The sequence below is a fragment of the Manis javanica genome, chromosome 3, assembly GCF_040802235.1.
Source record: "Manis javanica isolate MJ-LG chromosome 3, MJ_LKY, whole genome shotgun sequence".
Classification (NCBI taxonomy): Eukaryota; Metazoa; Chordata; class Mammalia; order Pholidota; family Manidae; genus Manis; species Manis javanica.
The window spans coordinates 177,433,327-177,453,780 of NC_133158.1; positions in this window are offsets into that span (position 1 = coordinate 177,433,327).

Consider the following 20,454-nt stretch of genomic DNA (forward strand, 5'->3'; position numbering starts at 1 on the left):
AAAATACTGGAACATGTCATTAATTATTAATGGTGGTCGCCTCTACACATTTATATCTGCAGTTTTTATATCAGATAGAATGATAGCATTGACTATGTTGTCGCTCCTCTAGAAAGTTCTTCATGCTATTATGCATGGAGGCTAACTTTCTATAAAATACAACATCTCACACTTTTAGATTTCTGGAGGAAGTAACCGGAGTGCTATTAAGTGCATACCAACATACATATGGTGCTGAGAGGAAAATTACCACACTTGATTTACACAATTGATGATTAGTTTTAAGTCTCTTGGCATTTTCATCCATTCCACTGAAAATTGACACCCTCTTTGTCCTAGATTAATGGCAATCAGCTAACACAGCAGTCTCAAACTTTTCTGAGCATACTCCATTAGTAAAAGAAAAATTGTGGTCATGCCACCAATATATACAAATTTATTTATAAAGTAGGTACGTGTACTACTACACTAAGATATTAGGTCCATTATCAAATGCATGCAAAATAAGTTTCCCAGTCCAGTGGATCTGCATTTTTTGTGTACCACAGTGGGTGATATTGTATGTACCCCACTTTCAAGATCTCAAGTTTAAACAGCTACAAGAAGAAAGTGGTCAGAATGAAAAAGCTGATGTTCATTTGCTACGTAGGCTATTCCAGGGCAGGGGTTCCAGAAACTCCCACTACTCACCCCTCATATACAGTAGGGATCTGCTTGCCACACCCTGGAAACCCCCAGTCAGAGGAGTGGAGTGGCCTGGACCACCTGAACCTGGAAGGTCAGCAGCAGGAACTCATTCTTCCCTGGACTTAAAGTCCCTCTCACCACAAGGTTCACAGCAGCGATGACTGGGGACCTCAGTGCAGCAGCTGGCTGAGGGCCAAGGAAACTCCAAGAATGAAGCACTTTCTTATTTTTCCTACATTTGATTATTTCCATCTAGAAGGTGATTAAATAGAAAAGATTTAGTGATTCTCTTCCTGCTCAGAAATCTATAAATATAAATAGCTGTAAGAGTAGCAGAGGTTTCTGTATGTTTTTAATAAAAATCTGATGTTCAACTAGGACATTAAGGAAAGTCAAAACACGTTGGCACAATGCTGCATCTAAATCTGTCTTTAAAATAGTCGAGAGGAAATGCTGAGTATCTGCATGGTTTTCCATGACCTCCAAGCAAGTCTGCAGTGACCTGGGGAGAACCCTTTCAAGTTCAAGTCTGGGTTGGGGAGTGATGGGAGATTAAAAGCTAAAAAAAAAAAAAAAAATCAACCCTGAACTATGTGAACCCAAAATGAAGTCTTATAAATGTTTATTAACCTTGATTCCATCTTTGGTAAAGGGCCTGAGGAGTCTCTAGGATTTCTAGCACTGGTCTCACACCCAAGAACTGGCAGTGAGCAGGGAATGAACGAACGGTCACTCCACGTGCTGAGGCCCATGGCTGAGGGGTGGGCATAGGTCAGTGTGCACCAGAGACCTCATTTACAGGCACTTGTGGTCTCCCAGGAGCCTATTTTGTTTTACTCAGTACTAGGAACACAGATGAAAGTGAAGACTCCTTGTCTCCAAGAGTTCACGGGCCAGTGAGGAAGAAAGATGGGCCACCTTAGGCCCCTTGTGAAGGTCCCAACGAGTTGCGGGAGGCCCTGGAGGCTCCCTTAACATGGGTGAGCGGGAGGGCTTCTGTGCGGTGGTGCTGTGGGGGGACTCGGTCCACCCGTGAAAGGGGTGGAGGGACACTCCCAGCACAGGAAGGGCAGAGCATGGCTGGGGCATGGCCACATGCCCAAGATGCTCGGGCCCGACAGCCTGGGAAGCTCCCGGCAGGCTGAGGCATTTTCATTTCATCTTGCAGGTAATGAGGGAACAAGTGGATTTTAAGTAGGACACAGACTTCTCCTCCTGTATTTTTTTGAAGAGATGACTGGATTTGAGAAAAGAAAAAGATAGCTATCACTACATGAGAAAGGTTTAAGATCTCAAGTTCCCAATCACTAATAATGGGGCAGGGTCACCTCCTGAGTGATCTGAAGGGTCTGCTCCACGGAGCAGTGCTGCACATGGCCACCTCTCTGCAGTACATACCCCGCGGGTGTCTGTTCCGGTGAACAGCATGGCTGTAAACTTCAGACACAACCAAGTTAAAGGGCTTGGTCATACAGATGTTACAGCAGAACCCCGCCTTGAGAAACTGGTCATGGCTGCCTGGAAATGTGTGCTGGATAATGTTTTAATGGAAACAACAGTATGCAAATAATTTTGATTTCTCCAGAAGGATAAAGACTTAACGTGTAAGTCTTAGGTTAAAAACTAGAAAAAAAGAACACTATGCCAGTGCATGACACACCACAAAACCAACTTCTCTGGTCGCCTCTGTCCTTTACCGTCACTCACTCCAGAAAAGGCAGGCAGGTCCTCAGGCAAGAGTGCGGTGCGAACGCTGCAGCCTGCTGGCTGGGGAACGCTGCCATCTGCCATCCTGAGCGGCATGATTTGTGACACTAAGAAACTCCTCTTGTGTGCTGGCTGCAAGGCGGGTGAGGTTTTGAGGCCGAGCATCCCTGTGATTCTCCACGTGCCCCAATCTGCGGACACTCAGGAGGCCGCGTTCTCCGAGCTGCCGGCAGGGCCCTGCCAGTGACGTTGCTGTACCAAGATAGGACAGCACCAATGGCTTGTGGGGAGGCCAGAAGGCTTGTCAGGTTTACCCCCGTCATTTAATGTGCCCTGGGCCCAGGGTCGCAGGGGTGGAGGGGGCAGCTGGGCTCTGCTCTCTGTTGCCTCCTTCTAGATACACATGAGCAGCAGCGGCGGCTCCCAACTGGGGCAGATACACTGGCCATACCCATCCCCAGTGCTGCCCCTCACATGACACACACCAGCCAGCTGACCCTCACAACCTGCATTTTTCCTGTTCAGATGTTAATAAGGAAGATGACGAGTGGATTTTTACGACCCTCAAAACTGACAGGCTTCTTCCAGAAGTTATACACACCTTGGAGGTAAACCAGTGGAAGTTTGTTGCTAAAGAAAACCAGGGCGGGCACACTGGGTATCACAGGTTGACACAGGTTTCTTTTTATGAAACCGGCACGATGTTGGCAGTTGCCCACCCACCTCAGCCATGAGAACAAACGTTTATGCCAACACTACTGAATGGGAGATGCATGGCGGCCCTTGTGGAGCAGAGTGGGGTGCTTCTTTACACATGACTGAGAAGTCAACTTGGCAAGGACGGATGGTCAGGGCAGCCCCATCCTGGATGCATAATAGCCTCTGCCTAGCACAGGGGGTGAGCAGGAAGGTCACGTCCCCTGGCACTCCACAGCTCTGGAGACCTGCCCTCCTCCACACCAGAGGTTCTGCAGCAGGCTTGCAGCTGCAGGAGAAGCTGCTTTGTGTGTGTGGCTTGGATCACTAGCATCGCCACTGTTATTGCTGTGACTGTGTTCATTAGTAAAAGGTCATCTGTGAATAAGCAATTTGATCTGAATGAGCAGAGAGACATGTGACTGACAACAACCTGCTTAATTCCTTTCTTGGTCGACATTTTCTGGCTTGCTTCAATCTCTCCTGCTTGTGATGTGTAACTTAAGCCTTGTTGTTCTGCCGTCAAACACTAGCCCTGATGTTTGTGTTTATAGGTCTGCTTTAAAAAGAAAGGAAGTTCTGGTCTTCCTCCAGAACCAGAAGCTCCCCCCTGTGACTGATACAGAGTGACTCAGAGCAAGGAGGGAGGGTGAGAATGGGCACATGTTTGCCTCCTAAGGAATCCATGATGGGACAAAACTCAATCAGCAAGTGCTACAGCCGGAATCAAAGGTGCTGATCTGCCCAGAGAGGTGGGCTCTCATCCCACAGATCACCTTATCCAATAAGGGACCACTGCAAGGTAGGAGGGGGAGGCTCGGACCTCCAGGGAGTCAAGGGCAGACAAAGGTCCTCCCTCCTGGGCACAGTAGTGGTGCAAAGTCCCACAGTTGGAAAACCCCTTACGGATAATCATGCCACCCATTCATCTTACAGATAGGTAAGTTGCCTTCGTCTCTGGGCCTCAGTTTCCCTGTGACACCACAAACAAGCAACTGGGGTAGAGTAGTGGGACAAGAATCTCTGGTGCCCTGCTTGTTGAGTGATTCTTATTACCAACGCACTAACCTGCTTCCGATGCCGGGGTTCTTGTTCACGAAGCCGAAGAATGCGCTTCACAAACAGTCAAGGTAGGAGAGCAAGGTACAGGCTTTTATTTAGAGATAAAGTGAAAGGACAGAGCACCTGGCTCACACCAGGAGGGGACAAGAGAGTCCATGCTGGTGTGTTGTCTAGGGGGTTTTATAGGCAGTTGAGGATATTTGGGAGTGTGAAAAAAAGCTTAGGGATGTGGACTTGTTAAGTGGTCCCTGAATATTAAAAATTAACTTAACATAAGGAATTTCCTGCCTGCTTTTTCTGGAGGCCCTCACCCTACTCTGACTACATCCACAGTCCCTGTCTCACTTCCAGAAATGGATAATCACTTATTTTCACCTCCCAGCTCACAGAATGCCTTTAAAACATATTCATATCTTATGCAGTCTAAAAGTTGGATGACAAGAACTCTTTTGTCAAGCAGCATGAATGGATAGTTCACAGAAGGCCACATTCAAATGACCAATAAACACAAGGAAGGATGCCCAACCTTAGGAGTCATGAGGGGACCTCAAATCACAGCAACAATCAGCTATCACTTATCACCTTGCAATTTTTACTAATCTGATGTAAGAAACCCCATGGCTGATGGGTCAAGTATGATATGGCTCAATACTGGTGGAAATGTAAATTAACTCAATCTTTTTATAAAGCAATCTGACAACACAGACTTCAACTTATAAGACACATTCCTTTATACTCAAATCTCACTCTTGCTATCTTTTCTTTGGTGGACACTGTTGGTTAGTTTCCTACCTGGCACTCATTTCTCTCTTCCTCTTTCTAACAGAATGCTAGGTTTCCTCAGGTATCCACCTCTGTGCCTGCACAGCTCACCTGTTTTCCCCTGCAGCTCCTTCCAAGGACCTACTGGCTCTAAGAGCAATCCCACCCGCCTTGCCCGTGATTGGCTCAGGAAGAGAGGCCTAAGTCAGGCCACTCCTGGCACTGTCCTGGCCTCAGGGCTTGGTTCAGGATTAGACCTATGACTGGATCTGGGCCAGTGGGACTGAAGCTGCATTTTCTAGAGGCTTCGGAGAAAGATGACCCCTCACTCTTGGGAGACACACCAGAAGCCTCCCTTCTCCTTTGGTATCGCCAGGCTGGCAGCCAGGCCGGAAAGGACTGCACCCATCTTTCTTTCACTCTGAGAGTGAAGCACAAATGTGGAGGGTGGGTCTGCTTGAACCACATAGGCCACTGCCCTTTCCTGCCAATGGATCCCTTTTGTTGGTTTTCTTTGTGATTTATGAAGTCTTTAAACACAGAGAAAGACAGAGAATAAGGCTGAAAATATCCAAGTGCCCACAACTCATAGTCATAGATTTTGCTCATAGTCACATTTTGCCATATGTTCCAGTTCTGTGGGTTACATCAAACTTTAAAGACACACTGGAAGCTCCCTTGGTGGGTTTTCCTGACTCGTTCGGCCCCCTCCTTCTCCAAAAGCAATCACTACCCTGCAGCTGGCAGGTACCCTTTGCTTCCCCTTTGAATATTTCTATATGTATTAAATTGAACTATATGAATTGGTCATTATCAACCATTTTTACCTATTTTACCCACATATACCTACTTTTGTATAGTTCAACCTAATATACACACCTATTTCTTTTTCATAAGCAGCATCACTGTATAATTTAGTATCTCTAGTCACCAAACCAACAAACTTTTGAAGTCTGTCCAGACTAATCCCTGTCATTTAACTGCCCATTGATTAGAACTGCATTGATTAGTTGTCCCATAAAGTACTTTTTTACCTCACATAGATGGGTATTTAGTTTACTTTCCTTTTTTTTCTCACAGATGCTGTGTCTTCTGGTGCTCATGAAGGACGCTCTCTAGGGTAGCACTCTAGGGTAGGTGGAGTTGGTGGGGAGAGGCTGGACCTGTAGACTTACCAGGTGTTGTCAATCCGGCCTCTCAGTATGACAAGTTCTACAGCAATGCGTCCTCTCCTTTCTGCCAGCCTTCAGCATTTCAGCTCATCTGTTGGCTGTGGAACGGTTGTCTTTTGAGGTTTTAATGCGCATTTCCCTCATTACTAATCAAGCATCTTTTCATATGTTTATGGCCTATCAGTCTTTCCCATCTGCAAAGAGCTCCTCCCTACACTTTGCACATTTCCCTATTAGGCTGTTAGTGTCTTTCTCATTGAGTGCTGTAAGTTGTTCCGGGAAGTATGAATTAGTTCTTTGATAAAACTTGTGAATACCTCCCAGTGAGGGGCTTGTTTTTCCCCTCCTAAAAATGGTTTCTGTCGTCATTCATAAGTTGAATTTTTATGTTGTGAAATTATCAATCTTTTCCCTTTATTGTTTGTGTTTTGTGTCTTAAGAAAAATTATTCCCTTACCTCAATATAACAAAGGCCATATATGACAAACCCTGCAGCCAACATCGTATTCAATGGCAAAAAGCTGAAAGCTTTTCCTCTAAGATCAGGAATAAGATAAGGATGCCCACTTCTATTCAACACAGTATTAGCCATCCAAGCCAGAGCAATTAGCCAAAAAATAAATAAATAAAAGGCATCAAGTTGGAAACAAGTAAAACTGTCACTATTTGCAGATGACATGAATACTACAGAGAGATAACCCTAAAGTCTCCACCAAAACTAATACAGGAATTCAGCAAAGTTGCAGGATACAAAATCAGTGTACAAAAATCTGTTGCATTTTTATACACTAATAATGAACTATCAGGTAGAGAAATTAAGAAAACAATTCCATTTACAACTGCATCAAAAAGAATAAAATACCTAGGAATAAACTTAACAAAGGAGGTGAAAGATCTACACTGGAAACTATAAGACAGTAAAGAAATTGAAGAAGGTACAATTAAGTGGAAAGATAATCTGTGCTCATGGAATTGGAAGAATATTGTAAAAATTCCACACTAGCCAAAGCAATTTACACATCCAATGTAATCTCCACCAAAATTCAAATGGCATATTTTCACAGAAATAGAGCAAACAATCCTAAAGTTGTATGGAACCATAGTAAACCCTGAACAGCCAAAGCAATCTTGAGAAAGAAGAACAAAGTTGGAGTCATCATGCTCCCTGATTTCAAACTATATTACAGAGCTACAGTAGCAAAATAGTATGGCTTTGGAATAAAAACAGACACATAGATTGATGGAACAGAATAGAGAGGCCATGCATATATGGTCAATCAACTTATGACAAAGGAGCCAAGTTGGGGAAAGGACAGTTTCTTCAACAAATGGTGTTGGGGGCATTGAACAGCCACATGAAAAAGAATAACACTGGACAAAGAAATTAACTTAAAATGGATTAAAAGCTTGACTGTGAGAGCTCAAATCATAAACTCCTAGAAGAAAACATAGGCATAGGTCTTGGTGTTGATTTTCTTTTTTTTTTATTTGACAGGAAAAGTAAAGACAAAAGCAAACATAAACAAGTGAGACTACATCAAACTAAAAAGCTTCCTGCACAGCAAAGGATACCATAAACACAATGAAAAGGCAACCTACTGAATGGGACAAAATATTTGCAAATCATATGTCTGATGAGTTAATATCTAAAATATATAACTCATACAACTCAATAGCAAATAAACAAATAATCTAATTAAAAATGGGCAGAGGATCTGAATAGCCATTTTTCCAAAGAAGACATACAGATGGCCAACAAGTACATGAAAAGATGCTCCATATCACTCATTATCAGGGAAATGTAGATCAAAACCTATGACATATCACCTAACATCTGTTAGAATGACTAGTATCAAAAAGACAAGAAATGACAAGTGTTGGTGAGGATGTGGAGAAAAGGGAACCCTTGTACACTGTTGATGGGAATATAAACTGATGAAACCACTTTTGAAAACAGTATGAAAGTTGCTCAAAAAATTAAAAATAGAACTACTGTATGATCCAGCAATTTCACTTCTAGTTATTTATCCAGAGAAAATTAAAATGCTAACTTGAAGAGATATATGCATCCTCATGTTCACTGCAGCATTATTCACAATAGAGACATGAAATAACCTAAGTTGTTCACAATGAAAGAACAGATAAAGAAACTGTGGTATATATACATGGTAGAATATCATTCAGCCATAAAAAAGAATGAAACCTTGCCATTTGCCACAATGAGGATGGACCTTAAGAACATTATGCTAAGTGAAACAAGACAGAAAGACAAATACAATATGGTTTCTCTTGTATATAGAATCTGAAAAAACCCAATTCAGCTCATAGAGAACAGATTGGTGGCTGCCAGAAGCAGGAGGTTGGTGCTGGGTGAAATGGGTGAAGGGGGGTCAAAAGGTACAAACTTCCAGTTATAAAATAAATAAGTCATGGAGATAAAATATACAGCATGGAGACTATAGTTAATAATACTGTTTTGCATATTTGAAAGTTGTTAAAAGAACAGATCTTGAACGTCCTCCCCACAAAAAAAATTTTTTCTAACTACATGTTATCAGATGTTAACTAAACTTACTGCAGTCATCATGTCAGGATAGCTGAAACTAATTTAATATTATATGTCAATAATATCTCAATAAAAAGGAATGTGGAATGAGCTTATCTCCAGGGTCCTTCCAGCTTTCAAAGTCCATGGGTTCACGCCTTTATGGATAAATAACTCTGGAACATCTTAGTGGGATTGATTCTCAGTTGTTTTACTTACTGAAAAAGTAGAAAAAAGAAAAAGAAAGACATCCTTGCCTTCCTGAGGTCATAGAGATATGTCTCTTCTCCTTTAAAATATTTAAATACTTTGTCTTTCACATTTAGTTCTTTGACCCATCTGGAATTTATTTTTGTGTGAATTGTGATAATGCTAAGTTTTTATTTCCCTGTATGAAAAATCAGTCATACTACCAACTCAGTGACTCGGGTCCCTTCTGCCACCTCTGAAGTATAACTCTGATATAGACTGAGAACAGAGGAACAGACTACAGGACCCACATACAGCATCTCTGTGAGTACCACATTATTTCAATGACTGTATCTTTATGGAAAACTTTTCTCATTGTGGAAGGTTATCTTCTTTACTCTTCACCTCAGAGTTTTCTTGGCTCTTTACTCTTCCACATGAATTTTTAGGATAAACTTGTTAAATTCTGTGGAAAACTATTGGTTTTACTGAAATTGTACTGCATTAATATAGTAATCTGCAGAAATTAATACATTAGTTTACGTCTCATTTAGATATTCTTTGTTGTCCTTCAATAAGGTTTTAAAATTATTTTCATATACCTCTTGTATTTTTGTTATTAGATTTCCAAATCTCTTAGTTTATGTAGTTAATGGAATCTTTTAAATTTCACCTGCCTAGAAGTTTCAAGTGTTCATGAACACTATTGAACTTGTGTGAAGCAATTCTGAATTCACTGAATAGTTCTAATTATATAGATTATCTTGGATTTTCTAAGCAGATTACCATGTGGGTTTCCCCTCTTCTCAGTCCTTATACCCCTTATTTCTTTTCCCTGTTTTATCATGGTGGCCAGGACTGACACCAAACAGTACCAGTGTTAAAGAGCAGAGGTGGAAGTGGGCTTGGCAGCGTTTCCGCATGTAACATTTGACCATTAAGCAGCGTGCTTATTGTAGGGTTTTGGAAGAAGCCTTTTTTCAGGCCTTCTATTCATATAGGTCAAAACTTTTTTAAAAATTAGGATGAGAGTAAAATTTTTATCAGAAGCTTTTTATGCATTTATTGAGATGATTGAATGCTTTTCCTCCTTTAATTTGTGATTGTGGTCAACTCTAATAGAATTTTTAACATAAAGCTCTCTTTGCATTTCTTTGTATTGATGTTTTCCTTACTAATAGGTGGCTGGGCTCATTTTATTTATATATTATTCAGGATTGGCATATCAATTTCATTGCATTTATTACACCCTTACATATTAAGTCAGTTTAAGTTAGGCCTTCTCTTACAGCAGAAAGGGCACAATCCCCCCAAAATAAAAGCAGGTGGGCAGATGCAATTACTAGGTGCACACAGGTGTCTCCCACGGCAGGCTGCTCAGGAAGGAAGGGAGGGTCCTGAGGAAACGCCCTGGGACACACCCAGCTCCCAGGCTCTGCCGCCAGCACCGCTGCTGAGGACGGCCTAGGGTGAGCTGCAGCGGCTGACCACAGGGTGGGCCCAGTTCATCAAGTGACAGAAGTAAAATGCAGGGAAGCACACAGAAGATGACTCACTCATATAAAACAATGACCAAATCACATTTTATCAATGTCATGCATACGTGAATATGTGTCCATGTATGAAAAGCATGGGACCAAACGACCAGGCTATTAATACTGGCTGCCTTAGTAGGAGTGGTAGAGACGGGGAAGAGGAGGATTGTTTAAAAAAGAGGACAAAAAAAAATTAGCACAGCATGTATGATATGATCTCCTTTATGTAACATTTTCCTGCACTTTTCCAATACAGCCAGAGATTTTTATAGTAAATATTATTTATATAATGAGAAAAAGTTTAAAAATTATTTTAATAGGTATTTTTACAAAAGATACCCTGGAGAGATGCACTTTATTTGATTTTGTCTGAAAATGTCACTTGCATGCCAGAACCTACCCTCACTGAGCTGAGAGCAAAGCTGGCGCAGCCACCATGGCAGTATTTGCCGGCTGGGTGGTTCCGTCCTGAAGGGGGAGGGAGGGGGAGGTGGCAGGCACTGTAAGGGCGCAGGGGTTGCACACTGCCCCCACAGCAACCCAGATCCTTTATTCTAGCAGCCAGTTCAACCAATGGGAAAGGCTGCCATTCTGCCCACTTCTTGGAGATGCCATAAACCAAAAGGGAAAAATCCCTGAGCTGCTTTATCACCACCTCCAAGCCTCAGGCAGGAAACAAGAAAGATGTCCTTAATGGACCACTCTGTTCCCAGCGTATTCTCCTCTCCTTGCCTTTATGGCAAAGGAATACAGGAGACGGAGGAACAATGTAAAAAAAATATTTTTCATCTGCTCCAGAGGAAAGTGTCTTATCCTAAGAAAAGGACTTGAGAAGTCAGGTAAGGCAGGATGGCTGCTGGCAGGAAGAGACCAAGGCCGCCAACAAGTGGTCAGTGGGCTGCCTGGGGGCACCATCAGCCGCCCCTGGCCTCCCGGTGAGGTGGACTGCTGACTCAGAAGGCATTTGCTAGCACTGGCTCTGGGCCAGACTCTTGCCTGAGCACTGGGCTTCCAGAAATCCCTGCCTTCTGAGAGCACAAAGTCTACTGAGAGGCTCCAATATTTAGACCAAGACTTCAAGACCTCTGAGAGAAAAACACAGAGTATTATAGAAAACCACACACACAGAAACAAAAAACAAAAAGGAAGATGCTTATCTCAAAAAACAACAGTATGAATTTCACAGAGCAGAATGTTGAAGTCTTTTGTCAGGAACACTGGCACAGACTTCTAATACTGTGGAAGGTGTCAGAGAAAAAGAAGGGAGAGATGGAACGCAGAAGGACCAAAGGTTGGAAATAGGAAGAGGAAAATAGAGCCCGATAGCTCTTAGCCTTCATCTGTTCCCTCAGCATCCATAACCTCCCTGGGGTGGTGGTATTTTTACTCCCATTGACCGCACAGAGAGGCCAGAGGTATGAAGTTCAGTGACCAGCCTCTTAATCCCAGCTCTATTCCCCCAGAAAGGATCCCGAGAAGGTGGCACCTGGAGACAAGCGGGGTCCTGGGTGGGACTGAGGGGACTGGTCTAGACAGAGAGACGTGAAGGAGGGTCTGTATGTCCAGCTGTGGACTCAGGCATGTCAGTGCCATGGCAAAGTGTATGACTTGCCACCTGTTTAAATCAAGGCTTTAAATATTCAGCATCTCTCAGAGGCGAATTCCCTGCTGCTCTGAGGTGTTTGGCAGAGGTGGGCTTCTAGTCAATGATTTTGAGAGTCTTAAACCCTGTTTCCAGCTTTTCTGTCTTGGGTTGGAGTCAAATCCTCTGTTTTCTCTGGTAATGATGGACGATTAATTTTTCTGTCCCACGTGGAGGCCAGTGTCCCCTCCGGGGCCCCAGGGAGAGGCAGCACCGACGTCCTTGTCCCCATGCAGGTCAGCAGCCTTCCCGTACCAACGGGCACTCGCACTGGGCATGGGGCTGTGCTGAGCACTTCACACTCACCGGCTCATCAGCTTTGGGCCTGAGTACAGTGACCATTTCCCTTTTGCTGACGAGGCCCTGCGAGGTGAAGCGACTCGCCTGAAAACCAGGATGAACCCCAGCCGTCCCGCCTAGAGTCCTAGGTGTGGACGCCCTGTCACCTGGGTGCCCATCGCCAGATGGCAGTTCTGGCCCCAAACATGCACACCTCACAGAGCAACCTGGAGCCATGGGATTAACTGACTTCACACTTGGATGGCAGTTCGTTACCTGTTCGTTTGCTTGTTGAGGGAGTTGGGGTCCTCACCCCATCCTCCCCCAAACGGCTTCTCCTGAACTTCCTTCTAGCCACATACACTGAGGAGTCTGGGAGAGACAATTTTCTCCATCTTGTTAACCTTCCCTTTAGTGGGAATGCACTTGGGTTATGTCCAATCTGGCTGCCTTTAATCTGGCTATGTCCTCAAGTTCAGGCCCAGCCACCCACCTATGTGCTCATAGACTGAGATGGCACCACATGCCTGAGGCAGATGTCCTGGGTTCCAGTCTCAGGACTGCTGGTAAGAGGCTGCCTCCCTACAGATGGCTGTGGGCTTAGTGTCCACCTCATCAACAGGGCAGGTTGGACAAGAGGGCCCAGATGTTTTTCTCATGTCCCAAATCTAAATTGTGCACCTTAACTGACACCTCCTCTCCCCACGCTTTGCTAGTCAAGCCTAAGACAGCTTTTTAACTGGCTTTCATAAGCTACTGTCCTCAGAATTGCTCCTCTTTTTGGTAACAGGACCGGGGACTGCCTGAGTCCCTGGGAGGGGCCTGGGTGGGTGGTTGATGGCATATAACTCAGGAACAGCCGATAATGCTTTCTGGCCCTGAGCAAAATGTACAGGCAAAACAGGACCCAAACGAGAACGTAAGGACGACATTCTCTGCCAATTGCAGACCTAAGATATGACAAGGGGAGTCAGTGCAGTCAATCACGGACCCCAAAAAGGGGGAAAAAAACGGAAACCGGAGGTTTCCTGTCCCACCGATGAAGGGGTGTCGGCAGCTTTTACTTTCAATTTTATGGGAGAAAAAGACACACAGAGCTGCAGCTCTGGATGGAGGCAGGAGTGGCATCCGATTCCGCCCCCACTCTGCCTTGCTGCAGGGCCGTGGGCAGCCCACTTAGGTGTGTGGAATCTCAATTTTCTCAATTAGAAAATCAGAATAGTGGTATCTCCATCAGAGCAAGCTCAAGAGCACTGGATAAGATCACACAGGAGAAGTCCCTGGTGACTATTTGTGCTTGAATACTTCAAACAACCTAAAGCAAAATTAGTTTTGAGAGAAATATAAAGGAACCTTTAAACATGACATGAAAACCAGGTGTATACCTGCTTAAAAATGTACACAAAGATCAGTGTGTTTCATTGTATGTACAATATACTTCAATTTTAAAAGTTCCAGGAGTAGACGTGGGGGACCAGAGACATACATGAAGGTCTATTAATACTGACATTTACAGAACCTCTATGCATCCTAGTAAAAAAACAGAAACAACTAAACATCCAGCAGTAGGTGAACAGCAGAATCAATTCAGGTACTACCACACAGAAGAATATTGTATATCTATTAAAATATTCTCAGAAATGTTCATTGTCATGAGAACATGCTCAAAATAAAATGAAAAGTGGGGAGACAATAGGATAGGAAATGTGTGTAGAGCAGAATTTTAATTTGAGCTTATTTGCACAGCCCACAATGAGAAGAATCAGATGAAGGTGTCATCAGTTGTCCTCCCTGGGGGTATACTTATTTTTCCTTTATACTCTTCTGTATTTTCTAAATTGTCTAAAATGAGCATATTTTACTTTTACAATCAGAGAAAAAAACATAGTAAGAAATAAATGCGTGCCATGCAGTACTTATAAGAAGTGGTGATATTATGGAAAGGAGGCACACGCCACGCTCTATGCTCAGTTGTTGCTGTGGAACAGAAAAACTTCTTGCACATCATCACCAGAGAAAACAGAGCCCTTGACTCCAATCCCAAGACAGAAAAGCTGGAAAGTGAGTTTTAAGACTCGAAATCATTGATTAAAAGCCCAAGAATCACTTAAGTATCCTGACTGGGAATTGAGCAACAACAGGAAAGAAAAAAGCCTGCAGAATTAATTTGGGGTTTCAATCCTTAAGATGCAAGAGAAGCTTCTCAATGAGAAAGACCTTGTTTCTAGATAGTTATTTCATGTAACATACAGTTAAAGATTCATTCAGGGATCACATTTTTTATTGTTTATTAGTATTATCATAATGTTACTTTATAAAACAGTAAAATACCTGAAATGTGAGGATGGCCTTAGATTTCTGAGTTTAAACAATGAGAAACTGGAATTCATCCACAGAAAAAAATACTAAGTGCCCACAGCAGCGAGTACTTTTACTGTGTGGCATTTTACACTCACAACCTTCTTCCTCTTTTAAAAGAGATCTGAAATAGAATGTCATCTTTGGTTTGTGGTCTTTATCTCAAAATGTCTAATATCCCTTGAGGGATAAGATTAAAGATAGCCAGGAAGCAAAAACCCTCTGATCCCAGCAACTGGTGGGAAGATGGGCTATTTAAATAGGGGTGACAGAGTGGATCTGGGGAGAGGGTGGCTTGAGATTAGGACCACAGCCACCTCAGGGAAGGGGCATCCCAGCACCCCCAAGCCTCCTGAATTCATTGGACGAGGCTCCCCATGCAGCCCACGGCCGCCCTGTGTCCAGAGGCTGTCCTCACAGAGCACTGCCGGCCTGTGCTGGCCCTGCCTCCAATCAGACATCAGATCACACTGACACCCGGCCAGGAGCTGTCATGGGCTCAGTGAGTAGCCTTCATATACCCCCAGGAAAAAGGCAGGGGTCTCAAATGATAGGAAAGCAAGAACAAACTGGACAAAGGGCACAATGGGCACCTTGAAATTCCAAGGACCAGGCAGGAAAGGACCTGGAATGAGCTGGCTTTCCAGAGGGTAACTGCAGACCACAGAATGCAGGTTTCAGCCAAAGGCTTTTGATCTTTCCACAATTAACATCCAGACCATAGTAGTTATATTTATATTTATAAGGGTTTAAAAAATTTTTTTATTAAGGTATCATTGATATACATTCCTATGAAGGTTTCACAAGAAAAACAATTTGGTTGCTACATTTACCCATATTATCAAGTCCCCACCATACCCCATTGCAGTCACTGTCCATCAGTGTAGTAAGATGCCACAGAGTCACTACTTTCATAAGGGGTTTTCTAGGACAGGACTATCCCTGGCCCATCTTCCATGAAAACTAAAAATGCTTTCATTTATTCATCTCATGAAAGCCAGGATCCATCCAGCATCCATCCACCAGCTGTCCAGCCATCCAGTCTCTGCTGAGTGTACCATTCAGTGAGCTGGTGCTAAAGACACAAAGCTGCATGTGCCAGGATTCCTGTCTGTAAGGAGGTCAGTGTTTTATGGGGAAGACAGGGCTGTATGACAGAAATGACCCACAACATGAGACATCCTATGATGAGGAGTTGTAGGGTTTGGTGACATCAGAAGAAGAAGTCACAACAATGAGGAGGATGTAGAGATCCTGGCAGAAGGTGTGGACTGGAGAAGGCCAGAAAACTTCTTATGCAGAAGACCTCCTTTCCCTCCCTGGGGAGAACCCTATCTTCTCAAAAACCCTCTTTAAGAGGGGTGAGTACCCTGGAGTGGCTGAAGAGTCAGGTGGGTGGGGGGGAGTCTTATCAGAAAGGCAGGCTGGGGCCCACTCCCTGGCTAGAAGCACCGTGCAGGAGAGCTGGGCCACCATGCCCAGGAACACAGTCATGGCCTTGCCAGAACTGGAGACTCAGCCTTCAGGTCAAAGCAGCATGGTGAAGGCCATGGCTTGCTCCTAGGGTACAGCAGAGGTGCCCTGGGCTGCAGGCTTTGGGCTGTGCAGCATATAGTTTCCTTCCCCTGGAAACAGCAAACCCTTACTGGGGCAGCTGAGAGCCATTGATACAGTATTGCTCAGCCATTTCTAATCCACACCTCCTCTGAGTAATCACAAAAACTTCACACCCCCTCCCCCTGAGAAATTCAGAAATGTCTCCTCTGCCTTCATACACATCCCAGGGGAACTGGCAAGGTAAAGTTTCCTTTGGTATAAGTTGCACAAGCCCATCAGCCAAGATTTGTCTAGCCCCTTCCTCTGTGACCTTTCCCCCTTTACAAATATAAAATGACAATATTAAAAACTCCACTTCAAACTATAAACCCCTGGGTCATCCACAGTTCTCCAGGACAAGAACTGCCTTAGAAGTATGCGACATAGGGCTGGAGAACATCAGAGCTGAGGCTGCAGGCTGGGAGACCACAGAAGAAGGAGGGACCAGCATGTGAAGACAGAGCTGAACCTGGGCAGGGCTAGGGCAGGGCCTGGCAGGGAGATGCTGGGGAGGACAGGGAAGCAGAGCAGACGGCCTTGGGCAGCAAGCGGAGCAGAGGAAGAAATCAAGGTGGCGCCTGCATCTGTGACTTGGACAGCCTGACAGCTGTCTCTTAGGAGAGATGGGGAAGCCAGGAAGGGTGGATCTGCTTAGAAAATAATAAGTTCAACACTAGAATGGCTAAAGCCTTCATGGGAAATACAAGGTGAAACACATGGTTGAGCTTCCCTGGCCCGTATTTTGGGATTATTAACAAGTCACAAAAGGTCATCTGAATCTTACACAGGGCTCCTTGCTGTGTTTTCTCTTCCTTCCATACTTTCATTAGATCATCCTATCCTTTCTTCTGTGTGTTGTCCCATCCATCCACCCATATCATATATCGAGCATGCAGCACATATTACTATGTGCCAGGCACTGTAAGGGTGTTGAGGAATCCAACAGTAAAAAGATAGTATCTTGACCTCATGGAACTATGTCTGTTTCAATGGACTATTTTAAATAATGACACAAAGAAGGCTCCCTAAAAGAAGTGTCTTTTCTATTATCAAAATGACAAGAGATAACAAGTGTTGGTGAGTATGTGGAGAAAAGGGAACATTTGTACACTGTAGGTGGGAGTGTAATTTGGTAAAATAAGTATGGACAACATACGGAGATTCCTCTAAAAATTAAAAATAGAACTACCATATAATCCAGTAATCCCACTTCTGGAAATGAAATCAATGTCTCAAAGAGATATCTGCTCCCCCATGTTCACTGCAGCATTATTCACCACAGCCAAGACACAGAAGCAACCTAAGCATCCATTGCCAGATGAATGGATAAAGATGTGGTACATCTATACAATGGAATATTATCCAACCATAAAAAAGAAAGAAATTAAGCCATTTGGATAACATGAATAGATCTTGAGGATGTTATGCTAAGTGAAATAAGCCAAAGAAATATAAACTGTAGGTTCTCATTTATATGTGGAATTTTAAAAAGCTGAACTCATAGAAATAGTACAGAATGATGGCTGCAGGGACTAGGGAGTAGGGGAATAGGGACATATTGGTCAAAAAGTACACATTTCCAGCCTTAAGATGGATAAGTTCTGGGGATCTAATGAATAACACGGTCACTATAATTAACAACACTGGACTATATACTTGAAAGTTGTTAAGACAATAGATCTTAAATGTTATTACTACATCAAAAAAAGAAGTAATAATGTGAGGGGATGGGGATGTTAACCAACCTCATTGTGATAATCATTTCATGATATATATATTTTTTTATCAAATCATCACATTGTATACTTTAACATGTGTTACAGGTAAATAGTATCTCAATAAAACTGGAAAAACAGATGAAATTTTAAAAGGAAGAGTCTTCTAAGCTGAAATGTGAAGAATGAGATTAGAGAACGGGAGGATTCAGGCTCCACGCTGAGAGGAGACAGGTTGAAGCTCGTTCAAGGAAATGGAAGACGGCGGACAGAGCTCCAAGACTCTGGGCCCTGGGAGCGGTGTAAGGGTTCTGGTCTTCCTTTTAAAGGCAACAGGGAGAGGCTGTTTTCTCCATTCTCCCAAGGATGGTTCATGACTGGCACCATCCTGGGTGTGCTGCAGAACAATTCACTCATCACATGGTAGATGCCTTACGGCTTAATATTTTCAGGGAACTGACTGAGAAAATACCAACTGAATTTCAGTAAACTTTTGTTATTTTCATAACTCTGATCAACATTCAGGGGATCTCAGATGGAATCTGCTTTATACAAAGCTCTACCAGCCACACCGGGGGAGGAAGAGTAACCTAGTAGTCACATAGACTGGACTGAAGTCCCAGCTCTGCCGCTCACCGGCCGCACCACCTGGGCCAGGCTACAGCCCCCTCGGTACTTACTGCCATTACTTCTTCCAACGAACCCTGGGAGACAGTTCATAAACGGAGCTTGGCTAATGTTTTCTTCTGTTTACTAAGTATCTACTATTATATTATAATAGTCAGATAGTATCTGTGGAAGAACTTTCCCTGTCACAAGGCTGGAACTACACCCCCATCTTCCCGGTGGTTGAGAAGTTATTTCATTAAAATGTATCTTTAGTTCACAGTCTTTGCTATTCCATTCTAGGTAACTAATTTACAAAATGGAATACTTTGGGATCTGTTTTTTTCTGGTGTCGGCCTGAGGTTTTCTGGGCACTGTGGACGAGGGAGGCATGAGGAAGTGTCCAACTCCGGGCTCGGTCATGCGGCCTGTGGCAGGAGTCTCTCCCGGAGCCTTAAGGCAGCCAGCACCGGCAGGTGCTGTACTGTGTGACTAGGAAAAGGCCATCCTTGCTACTGGCTGGATTCGCTGGGCTCTGAGCCACCAGTTACCTCTTAAGAAGTGTTTTCAGGACTAATGGTAGACATTTCTGACCAATATGATTGTAAGGATTATCTGTAAAGTAGCGGAAATCAGGCAGACATTTTCTCTTCATAGACAAACCACAGTGCGCCCCTACCCCCTTGGGTCAAAGACAGGAAACAGGAAGCCCCGGTCTTGGATGTGCCACAAATGCCTAGAACAGTGGGTGCTCAACAGATCCTTCTTGAGGGAAAGGAGGTGTTTGGGGCTAGGAGGCCTTTTCTGGCATTTAATGTGGGAAGGTGAAGATTGAGGATGGGATGCTACTGGGAACAGAGTATTCTCAGCACCTGGGACCCATGGGCAGGGCCCACCTCAATCTGGAGAGAGCAGGAACTCCTTTAGAAGGAGGCTGAAGTTAAACCTACTAATTCAGTAAGTCCAAGTCTGTCTCACTTCACAGTTCCCAGAGCCCTTTCCCACACATTCTTTCAGTTCCTGCCAACAACTCTGTGAAATAGATGTTATTACCGTCTTTTTAGGGATGTGGAAACTGAAGCTAAGAGAAGCACCCACACCAGGCTGGTAGTCAGAGCCATTGGAGGGGTCTTGAAAATTGCAGAATCCTAATCCCTAGGTTCAGACCCACCTCAGGAGTGGCCTGGAGATCTGGATTTATAATAACCATCACTAGGTAATTATTTTAAATAATCATCTCCTTTAGGAACCACTGGGTTCCTGGGGTGGTCGCAGTACTGGGAGCCCCCCTGATACTCCCCTTGTGTGTCTCCCTACTCATCTTCCAGGGCCCTGTCCCTTGACTGGCCATCAACTATTCTCATCTGATGACTCTACATGGGCCAGATTTAAACCACTACCCTGGGGACCAAGCCAGCAGATGTATTCATGGGGTCTGTGTGGGGCAGCCTGAGCCAGCCTAGTTTGTGCCTCCCCATCAAAATGCAAATCTGTAAGGTATTTTATCACATTATACCACTACCAATATGAATTTTTAAATGATAACTAAGAGGAACTGATGAATTTTAGAATGGTACTATGCATGGACAAAGAGTTAAATAGAAGAGGACCAAAGAAATCAACCATTTCATGTGCAAAGTTCCTGTCACCAGAGCAGAGGGCCGATCTATCTCCTTCTGTTGAAAGTGAGCAGAAAAATAAAGAAAGCATTTGAGTAAATTACATATGGCAGTGGTAGTTCTATATTTTTATACTTATGTTTCATATTATTGGTAATTTTGCACTTATAATCTGATGACCAGTTAGCAGATTCACCTTTCCACATTTCCTGCTTCTCCTTTTCACTTTCAGGATTTTAGAAACATGAAAAATGAAAAGACAAAACAAAGCAAAGCGAAAGATT